Below are 11,691 nucleotides of genomic sequence, written 5' to 3'. Positions count from 1 at the left end.
TGGTCCAGAGATGGAATGAAAGAATGAAAGACATTTTATTTTCTCTCCTAGATGTTGGCAGTACTTCACTCCTACATGTCTGAGGTTATTTTCATCTTGCAAAGTACTTTGATATTTGTGAATGTGGCTACATGGCTTAAAACAAGAGCAGTGATAACTCATACTAATTATTCAGCTCGTATAATAATTCTTGACAAGAAAGAAAGGAACTTTTTCTTCCTTGATGATGGTTGTAAAAATTAAGAAACCCAGCAGGTACTGAAAGATCTGTGTTCTTGAGAGCAAAAAGCTTCCATCTCACAGAGATCTTGTATCTCAATCATCAGCAGCCCCCAGCAACAAAGGTGCTCATCCTTTCAGATTTCCAGCCTATGTAAGCCAGGTCAGACTAGGTCTGGTAGACCCTGTTCTCCTAACAGGCCTGGGGGTGGGGTGGGGGTGGTTACCCTTTTTTTGTTGTTGGCCGTGAGTATAAAATAGGATGAGGGATGAGGACCATCTCCCTCTCTCTGCCTATCATCTTCATTCCTGGTCAAGATGAAATTCTACTAAATCAGACATTTTTATGATAATTCAGCATTCCCACTGCTAGCTCTCACAGAAGCTTAAAATAGAAACTGGGGTGGGGGGACATCTCGTTGACTCTCTTTGAATGTCCCACTGGATGTCTAGAAATTCAAATAGATTAATGCGATGGCCTGGCGTATAAACAGAATATTGATGAGATTATGTGGCCTACAGAATTAAACAATGAGGTTAGTTTAGGGAAGGAGAGTCAACAACCATGTCGTCTCTATTTTATGAAATCTATAGGTTACTTTGAAGCGAGTCTGGAATAAGAAGTGTACACTTCTCTTGAGTTCATTCTTTGGAATGTAGCTATTTCCTTTGAAGACTGAGCTGAGGGAGAGCCTAAAGAAGAAAACAGTATGAGAAAGGCCATCTGGAAGGGTAGGACAGAAGATCTTGGGGGAAGCTGTCAAAAACTCTCCGGAGATGGGTTCCCTTGCTGCAAGTCAAACTCCCCCCCCCACCTCCCAAAGTGTTTATGTTCACAGTCTTCAGGGCGGTGGTGTCCCTCCATCCCTCCCACCCTTATGGGGGCCTTCCTGAGGGGCTGTAGGGCTCTTCTTTGTGGAAAGGATCTGGATATCCTGGTTCATCAGGCCTGAGCAAAACGCGGACATGAAACTCAGACCACTCTTCCTCTCCATTTGCCATGTGAAATCTCTACTCTGACAGAAAATAAACCCCTTATTGTAATTCTTCCATAACTGATTTTTTCTTCAGAAGAAATGACATCCAATTTGGTGACCAAGCAGCTGATAGCCAGGTAGGTTTTACCTTCTAACGAATTTGTGCCAAAATTCAGTATATCACATTACGGAATTTGCCAAGGAATAATATAAAGAACCAGAAAGAAAACGAGCAATGTAGAATCTCTCCCTTAAGTCCCATTCTTCAAAGAAATATAGACAATATGTCATAATACAACAACACAAATACCTGTCATTAAATCCATCCAGCTGTGACAGTGCTGTGATAGTAGTAACAGATGTGTTTGTTCCTTCCTCATTTTTCGGTATTTTTAATGGGTATTTTCCATTCCTTTCTCTAGAGTGATTCCCCTCCTTCGATTACCCTTGATATCCTTGATACGAAAGTGTTAAGGACAGGTCTCGGAACTTCATCAAAAATCCCAAATGATTATTTTAGTTCTTTCACTTTTCTTCTTCTCCAAAATCATTCAACAAAGCAACTAGTGAGTAAATATGTAGGCTGACTTGAGAGTCACTATTTCTTTCCCTGTGTTTTATTCAGAAGTAATAAAACAAGCAAAAAACTAACAGGAAAAAAAAAGAATTTAAGAGGGAAAAAATTAATAACCAAATCACTGGATAGCATTCAGATTGGAAACTCAATTCAGAAGGGAAAGAAACATGTCCGCCGAATCTTCCAGCTGTCGGGTGTTTGTTTACCCTTCACATTGGAGTTCATGCCTATGAAGGATGATGAGGAAAGTAAGAGATCTAAGTGCTGGAGATAAGATTGGGGGTTGAGGGTTGTTGTTTGGTTCGTTTTTACCGTAAAGACCGAACTCTCTCTTTTCGTGCTGTTCCCTCAAGGGTTGGTTGCACATAACATGGGGCCATGTAAAAATTTTGACACCTCTGCAGCCTACCTAGAAGGTCCCTTCTATGAATCCTGTCTGCCCTCTAACAAAAGCAGACCAATCCAAAGACAAGGGTCTCTGGGAGTAGAGTTGCAATTATCAGCATGCACTCCAAACACCAAGGGGTTCTGTTAAAGACAGAGTCTGACTCTGGGGGTCTGGGATGTGGCCTGAGGTTCTGCATTTCTATAAGTTCCCGAGTGATGCCAACCCTGTTGACCCAGAGCTTACCTCTTAAGTGGCAGGGGGACTCCTAGCAGAGTAGACATGGAAGTGCTTGGAAGGTTTAGGATAAGGAACCCAAGCAACAGACCCTTATGAAAAGTAAAACTTGGTTCCCCAGGGCAATTCCTTCCACGGATTCTGAAGCCACTTGCAAAGCACATTCAGGTCTTGAATACCCTTCGGATTGTCTTTTCTCCTCAGCAGGCCTGGGGTTTCCTATCCGTACACAGGTCCAGTAAGTTCCACAGCTGTTTTGTTTGGACAGGCTGGTGGTGAAGTCTGAGCTTGCACACAAAGGGCTTATCATCAACACCGGCCTTTCTCAGACAGCTGTTTTCCTTCCCAGCCACAGGGCTCCGGCCAAAGGGCTGGCTGAAGAAAGGAGTGGTGGTATCAGCAAGCTGTGGTAGATGCCTGGCTTCAAGACCTGTGGGAGTCTGTCTGTCTGTCTTTCTCTCACAAACATACATACACACGCCACGTTAAAGATCAGGTTCCTAATTTCATGCTTGCAGTAGAATACATATAGAAGAAGTAGCTTGATACATCTATCAGTTTTGTCCACGAAAGCTGGTGCGGAAGCAGGGACGAAATTATTTCCCATAATAAAACAAGGAATTTCTATAAATCACAATGAGTAATTTTCAAGTCCCCCTGCAAAATCTGCTGCGCGTATTGGCGTCCGTGACGGAGCCACACGTATCCCCCCAGCATGAGATTAGGCAATATGAAATCAGGATTAGGTTATGTGAGTGCCACATCTAGTAGAACCCATAAAAATCAGGGTCCTTGTCAGCTGTGTAAACGGAGAGGAAGAGGCGCCTTCAGCGGCTTCCTTTGGGGAAGGGCTGTTTTGCGCTGGTGAACTGCGCCCCCTGGTGGAACCGGAGTTGATATGTTTGCGATTCCCTTCCGCAGGGAACAAACGTGCTCCGGAGAGAATCCGTCAGTTTCAGGTATAGAGAGAGATCCTTCAGGAAAAAAGCTGTCGGAGCACCACAACCAAATTGCAGGGTGAGCCCGGCCCCGCGCCCGACTTTGAGCACGGTCCTCCCGCAAGGTGCAAAGGGTCTGTCCTCCCACACTGTTGGCCTTGTCACACGTGTGCTTCTTATTACAGTTGCTTTGAAATTGTGACTCTCTACTGTTTTGAGAGATGTGGACAACTCCCATGCTGTATTTTCTTGTGTTCTTAAAAAATAATTCTGGACATTTACACAGGGAAGATGTCCCACGGTCGGGAGAATATTTGGTTGTAAAATCATCTGTCTCTCTTACTTCCTGTCTGCTTACCTCCTGTCTCTGAGGGGTTCCTGGGGACTGTGGTTCATTTATGCCTAGATCTCTGTTCTCCATACCTGCTCTGAAGATCACGGTAAGTTTGATGATTTTTTTGAGGATCATGTTTCTACCAATATTACATATTTTAGGGGCAAGAGAGAGAGAGTTTATGTTGTTGTTTTTCTGGAGACTTGCTGTATGCCCCGGCGTGCACGGGCAGGAAATTCTGCAGGTCAGGCAGAGATGAGAATCTATGGCAACTCTTTCACTCTTTCGAACATTCTGCAACGAATCACATAGCAGCCTCAGTCCAAACAGTTTATAAGCTAAATAAGGAGGTATTTTAAATATTTATTTAACAAGACATATTTTAAATAACCTACATATGTAAATAGAGCGTTCTTAGCCTGTACATTATTGCCAGGTCGATTCTCATGTTCTGATATATAATTAATTACCGGTTTATTCCTCTGTAAACCGAAGCAGGGAATAAATCAGCGATGCCAGGTCACTGATGTCAGCAAAAATTGTAATACCCTCTTGTGAGTGGGTCTGTGCAAGGGGAGATGAGACTGTATAAAATCCAGGGTAGTGGTGTGCCAAACTGTGTCGAAAAGGCAAGTTTTTTTTTTTTTAATCCCAATTTAGTTGCTTTATCCTGATGGCTAGACTTTTTCTGTGTGCCACGTAGGTGGGCGTGGGATGCACATTTTCTACTTTAAAACAAACTCAGAAAGCATATGCAGTGTCATCTATGCGTTTTACAGGGTAGGGTCACCTAAGTAAAGGCATACCATGACCATTTCCTGCAGCAATAGTATATTTAGAAGCAAAAACAACACACATATCAATAAATTGGGTAATTGGTTGGTAGTTGAAGATTTGAATCTTTTTAATGCCTCAGCAAAGTCTGCGAATCTATTTTTGATTTTTTGAGAAACATATATATACACGTATTATATAGACATATATATTTTTTCTCCACTCAAAATAAATGTCTATCTTTTAAACTTTTCCACTGAAAATCTCTAAGGGACAGAAGCATCAAACATAAAATTTGTCATGAATATAAAGAGATGTCTCCTGGGAATAAAAATTAAACGAAGACATGGCATCTTTTCTTCTTAGATTTACTTTCTGAGGATGAAAAATGAGTAATCATCTCAAGTACCTCAGCAAATTTTTGGTCTGGGTCACCGATGAGACAATCACGTTTTATTTCGACATAATGCCCATAGCTTACCAACAACCCAACCCAGAGTTCCGATTTCTAATTCTGTGAATTAGCTTGCCAACTTAATTCCAGCCAGTGGATTAGCAATATTAATTATCTTGGCCCATGGCCAAAACATCTGGAAAATTTAGTGTGAGAATCGTTTAAAAGAATTCATTCGTGCCATTATGACAAACCAACCCATTGGTTAACTGACCTTTTCGCCATCACCCCGTTGTCCTGCCACATGTTAAAATAATCTGTATTAAATTTGCATTAGATCCTTTTGCCATTCTGCATTGGGAAGAAGCATTAAGTCTGTGAAAAAAACAAGTACCAGCAACAACAAAATAGATTGAGTTTTGTGTTTGGGACGATCATCAGATGTATTCTTGGAGGCATTCTTAGATCCCTTCACTTATGGTATTAATTTGGTGCTTAGAATAAGAGCCCTTTTTGAAGTTTATAGGTCCAGGGAGATGTAAATTCGTCTTAACAGCTTCTGAACTAAGTGCCGTGATGCAGTTATATGAAGAGGGAAATTAAAGGTTAAAAACTGCTGATCCACCATCTTCCAGATTCTCTCTATAGCTTCACGAGGTGTCAGGGGCAATAATTACTTTAGTGCAAAAGCAGAAGGACTCAGAATTACTTCTCTAGGATTTTTGTAAGTTTTTAGATTTTCCATAACTAATATATTAGTTTTTAAAAATGAAAATGTTATTTAAGATTAAGCTTCCGTATCAGTATGAAAAAAAATTTTCTCCTAAAGATACATGGTAGCAATACAACAATCAGATTGTCTTCTCATTAAATAGTATTATTTAATAAATAAATCATATGATAAATAATATAATTTTTATTTATATAATAAATAAATCATATGATAAATTATTTAATCATAAATAGTATTATGATCATCACTTCTGTTCCTTTTACCCTGTGTTATTTTACAAAATCCTGTGAAATGTGGAGTACACCTACTTTTTTCCCCCTGCTATGTACCTGCAATTTCCAGAGAAAACTCTGGAAATTGTGTATAAAACAAACATAAGAAGATTCAAAAAGGTGAAGAGAGGAAGGCAGACCGGTCAAGGATCTCAGGACCCAAGGAATGACATGATGGTGAGTTTTCAGAGTTTTTGTTTTTCCTCATATATATTAGGCCTGGAGTGAAAAAAATCCAACAACTCAAAAATAGTAATAGGCACTGACAAGAGGAGACCCAATGAAAGCCTGTTTTCTCTAGCCAAAGGACAAGGAAAAGGGCAACCTAGCAAGACATAAAACATTTGGACAATAACCACTCTGCTCTAGCAAACACCACAAAAAATAACTGGGTAATGTCAGACAAGGCTAAGTAGGGAGCTAGGACTTTCATCCCTGCCACAGTAAAGAGCCCCACCCCTGTGATGTGAGTGGGGTCATATGCAGAGGAGTAACAAGGCACTCCTACCCATCCAGTACAGGGAAATACCATTGGAGGTCTAGTGGGGAGCTGGAACAGCCACCCCCACCCAACAGTAATGAGGAACACTCCCTCCCAGATGTCAACAGAAGCCAAGTGGGGAAGCTGAATTTCTACCCCCAACTGGCAGTAACGAGGGAGCACATCACCCTTCTTCTATGAGAATGGTGTCAGAGGAAGCCAGTTAAAAGAGAACATTTAAATAAGATCCAGAGTCTCATAACATGCTACCCAAATGTTCAGGATTCAATCAAAAATCACTCATCACACTAAGAACAAGGAAGAACTCAAATTGAATGAAAAAAGACAATAAATATATGCTAACATCAAAATGACACAGATGTTAGAATTATCGACAAAGATTTTAAAGTAGCTATTATAAAAATGCTCCAGTGAGCAATTACAAACATTCTTGAAACTAATGAAAAAAATATTCAGCTTCAACAAAGAAATAGGAAGTCATAGCAACAATTAAAGATATAAAAATGAACCAAATGGAAAAATTTTGAGCTGAAAAATATACAAAAACAAACATATAAAAAAACTCAATGTATGGGCTCAACCACTGAATGGAGAAGACAGTGGGAAATATCAGTGAATTGCAAGATCGCATTATATAAACTGCCTAAAATGAACAGCCAAGAGAAAATAGATTGAAAAGGAAAATGAACAGAACCTCAAGGACCTGCGGGACAATTACAAAAGCTCTAACATTTGCATTACCAGAATCCTAGAAGGAAAAAAGAGGTTAGGCCTAAATATGTCCTCTAAGAAATAATGGCTGAAATCTCCTGAAATACATAAACTTACAGATTTAAGAAGCTGAGTAAATTCTAAACGGGATAAACTCAAAGAAATCTTTACCAAGACACAGCATAGTCAAACTTCTGAGAACTGAAGACAGAACAAAAGCAAAAACAAAAGGAACCTCAAAAGATAGTGGGGGAAAAAAAAGATAACCTTACTTATAAGAACAAAAATTATTCAAATGACTGAATTTCAAATCAGAAAACAGAGAGCTCATGAGAAAGTGGCACAACATTTTTCAAGGAAAAAACTGTCAACCTCAAATCCAATATTCAGTGAAATATCTTTTAGGAATGAAGGAAAATCAAGGTAGTCTCATTTAAAAGAAAACTAAGACAATATGTTGCCAGTAGACCTACCCTAAAAGAATAGCTGAGGAAATTCTCTAAACAGAAAGGAAATGATAAAAGAAGAAGTTTAGGATCATCACAAAGGATAAAAAGTACAGTAGGGGCCCCTGGGTGGCACAGTCATTAAGCGTCTGCCTTCGGCTCAGGACATGATCCCGGCGTTATGGGATCGAGCCCCACATCAGGCTCTTCCGCTATGAGCCTGCTTCTTCCTCTCCCACTCCCCCTGCTTGTGTTCCCTCTCTCGCTGGCTGTCTCTCTCTCTGTCAAATAAATAAATAAAATCTTTAAAAAAAAAAAGTACAGTAAGCAAAATATGGGTAAAAACAATTATTTTTCTTCTCCACTTGATTTTTCTAAATTATGTTTGAGAGTGGGAGCAAAAACTGTAACTGCCTCATGTGGTTCTAAATATATATAGAAGAATTATTTCAGACAACTGTTTTAATAAACGACGACTTTGAGGTCAGTCTTCTACATTCACTCACATGAGTAAAAAGATTATAAGGGTAGATTAGTGATAATTTATGTATATAAAATGTAATACCTAGGGCAACCACTGAAAAAGTTATGCAAAGAGATACACTCAAAAATGCATAATAAATAAAAATGGAATTTCAAAAATGTCAATAACTTATAGGAAAGCAGAACAAATAAAACAGAGGAAAAAGAGAAAAAACAGAAAACAAAAAATAAATTGATGTCAAACTTTAGCTCTAAAAGATCTCTAGTTACATTAAATGTAAAAGGTCTAAATATACCAATTAAAAACAGAGATTGGTAAAATGGATTAAAATAAAAAACCCAACTCTATGCTGTCTACAAGAAGCTCCCTTTAAATATAGAGTTATAGATAGGTTGAAGTAAAAGGGAGAAAAAAGATATATTGCGTAAACATTACATAGTGATAAAAGGGCCAATACCCAAGGTAGGCTTGGAATCCTAAATGAGTATTTACCAAATGACAGAGTTAAAAACATGTATGAAGTATCAACTGATGAAACTTGGAAGACAAATGAATAAATTCACAATTACAATTGTAGAGTTGCATCCCTTTCTTGACAATTAATAGAACACCTGGACAGAAAATCACTCAGGATACAGAAAAACACTAGTAACCAAAAGGATCCAGTTGACATGAATAGAACCCTTCACGTAACAGCAGCATAATGTGTGCTCTTTCCAAGTGCTCACAGAGCATGTACTAAGATAGACCATATTCTGACCATAAAACAAACCTCCACAAATTGTGGGACAGAGTAAAATAGTGATGAGAAAAATATTTGCTCAACAACAACCTATTAAAAAGATTAACAGACAAGCTACACACTGGGAAAATTTTTTGCAAAGCACATATCCCACAAATGATTGGTATCTAGAATATATAAAGAACGATCAAAACTCAACAGTTAAAAAATTAGCACAAGAAATTATGTTTTCCATCATTGCTTATTATAGAGAAATAATTAAAACCTCAGTGAGATATAACCACATTATACACATCCGAATGGCTAAAATAAATAATGGTGAAAATACCAAATGCTGACAAGCATGCAGAGGAATTGGACTGATCATATATAGCTCATGGAAAGTAAAATGGTACAACAATTCTGTAAAACAGTTTGACATTTTCTTAAAAAACTAAATATTCAACTACCATATGATCTAGCAGTTGTACTCCTGGGCATTTATATAAGATAAATAAAAATATATGTTCACGCAAAAACTTGTACATGAATGCTTATCAGACCTTTTTGTGCAGATTCAGCAATAGGATACAGGTCTGGTATCCTTCAGCAGGCAAATGGTTAAAGAGTCTATGGTACATGCATAACAATAAAAAGGAACTAATTGTTAATACATGTGACATCAGCCTATATGAACCTCCAGAAAATTATAGTGAGTGGCAAAAGTCAATCTCAAAATGTTGCCTACCGTTTAATTCCATTTATATAACATTACTGAAATGGCAAAATTACAGAAATGGAGAACAGAGCAGGTGTTAAGGAGGACGGAAGGGTGGAGGGAAGTAGGTGTAGCTACAAAAGGGCAATATGGAGGATCTTCGTGATGGTAGAAATGTTCTGTATCTTGACTATATCAATATCAGTACCTTGTTTGTTGGGGCACCTGGGCGGCTCAGTCGGTTAAGCGTCTGACTTGATTTCAGCTCAGGTCATGATCTCAGGGTTGAGAGATTGAGCCCATGTCCTGCTCCACACTGGGCATGGAGTCTGCTTAAGATTCTCTCTCTTCTCCCTCTCCCTCTGTCCCTCCCCCCTCCAAAATAAATAAATAAAAATAAAATAAATATCCTGCTTGTTATATTGTACTATTATTTTCCAAGATGCTACCATTGGGGGGAAACTGGGTGAAATGTCACTCTGTATTATTTCTTATAATTGCATGTAAATCCAAAATTATCTTAAAATAAAAAATAATTTAAAAAGTCCTGCATGTAAAGGTAAAAAAAAAAAAAAATGACTATGACACTTGAATCTTCCGCAGCCCCGGACAGGTATGCTCAGTCACTCTGAGCCTACTTCCCTGTCAGGTAAATAGGAGTAATGATACCTGCCTATTTATTTCACTAGCTGTAGTCAGGATAAAATGACAACATAATAACAATTCTAAAAGTGTTTCCTAACTCTTCAAGTACAAGAAAAAGAGCTAGTGTTTGTTGGTTTGGTGGACACAAACAGTACACCCTGCTGTAAGCTAAATTGAATGTATTCCTGACTTTGTATCTCTATGGTAGCATTTTATGTGAAACTTTCAAAACATGGCTCCTATAACTTCATGACAGAGTATGTGACATTTAAACCAGCACCACTAAAGAGAAATTCCTAATCTTTCATTGTATCTGTCTCAGGTATGAAAGAGTTTCCAAGTCTAGAGTCTGCACTAATTTTACCTCTGATCTCTTCAACACGCTGCTACTCCAGGGATTGTCTCCCTCTCCTTTCCTTAAACACACCAAACCGAAGTTTCCATGTTGGCCCCTCCCTCTCCTTTCTCTTGCTTGTTGCTCGTGGCCCAACAGGATATGCTTCCAGCAGCACACAGCCTCCCTGCTTTGCATTTCTCCCTCTGCATTGGCTCTTTTCTGTTGGAGAGTTAGGCCAGGGGACTTGGTCCTTTTCCCCTTCCAGAACCCCCCTAACACTGTATCTGTAGATTGCAGAAAGACAGAAGAGTTTGTTGTATGTGTCATGGTGATCCTTTCTACATTTCATTTATTATCACCATTTTACAGTTGAGAAAACATTAGTGATCTACCAAGAACATACAGCAATGTTCATTTAGGATACTTTGGAAATATTTAATTAACAAAGGGATGAATACTCCACATTTTGTGTGAAATTTTTCTGTTTTGGGGTTCCTGCCCTTAGACTACATTACTAAAATTTCATTTATTTGTTTATTTCCCCATGTGTTCATTCATGAATTCATTTCATCACTCATTCAGCAATGACGTAACACCCACTAAATGTAAGGACCTGTGCAGAACCCTAGGAATAGGAAGATGAGTCAAATATAATCTGGAGAGCCATACAGGAGAAGCAGAATAATGGAAAAATGGTACATGACACAAGGGGCTTGAAGGGCGCTTGGGAACAGAGGAGGAAGCACTTCGTTGTGGGGTCTTCAGGGCGCCTAGAGAAAACGGCATACTCAGGTGCTTGCAGGGGCCAAGCATGTAACAAACTGTCATGGTGTGGAGTGAAGGAACTGTTCTCACCAAATTTGATGTAACCAATACATAGAAGTAAACCTAGCATTCCAGAAACCAGAAATATTATGTATAATGATCCTATGGGCTTCACCTACAATGTAGAGCTCACACCTGGCCATATGGTTTGTCATCATGTCTGCTACAGCCCTCCTAGTCCAGGTCTTATTTCTCCTCAGATCAAGTCATTAGCTTTGTGGACAGACCTTCCCTGACACTGGGACCAAGCACCCTCTTCTGTTCTTTTGCATCTTTGGTTTTCTTCATGAAATTCTTCATAATGTACATAGGTACTTACTGGCTCATGTGCTGAAGTCCCTCTTCCCCCTCTAGAAGATCAGCCGATGATGTCAGAGATTTTGCTTCTTTTGTGTATCACTCCGTTCCCAGGGCCTATCCAAGTACCCGGGTACACAGAAGGTGCGAAGCCAGTAAGGTTGA

General features: G+C 39.1%; 1 long non-coding RNA gene across 2 annotated transcripts in view; it reads left to right on the top strand.

The window, feature by feature from the left end:
- The first annotated feature begins 3,453 nt into the window (after positions 1-3,453).
- LOC117803726 overlaps positions 3,454-11,691 on the top strand; it is an 84,667-nt gene continuing 76,429 nt past the window's right edge. The window contains exons 1-2 of one of the 2 annotated variants that reach the window (XR_004627705.1): positions 3,454-3,773; positions 5,911-6,017. This is a non-coding gene — a long non-coding RNA (uncharacterized LOC117803726). The remainder of the gene's footprint in view (positions 3,774-5,910; positions 6,018-11,691) is intronic. The other variant, XR_004627706.1, reaches the window with a different exon arrangement.

Source organism: Ailuropoda melanoleuca, chromosome 9, assembly GCF_002007445.2.
Source record: "Ailuropoda melanoleuca isolate Jingjing chromosome 9, ASM200744v2, whole genome shotgun sequence".
Taxonomy (NCBI): Eukaryota; Metazoa; Chordata; class Mammalia; order Carnivora; family Ursidae; genus Ailuropoda; species Ailuropoda melanoleuca.
Note: the sequence above shows the minus strand (reverse complement) of the source record. Positions and strands in the feature narration are given on the sequence as shown.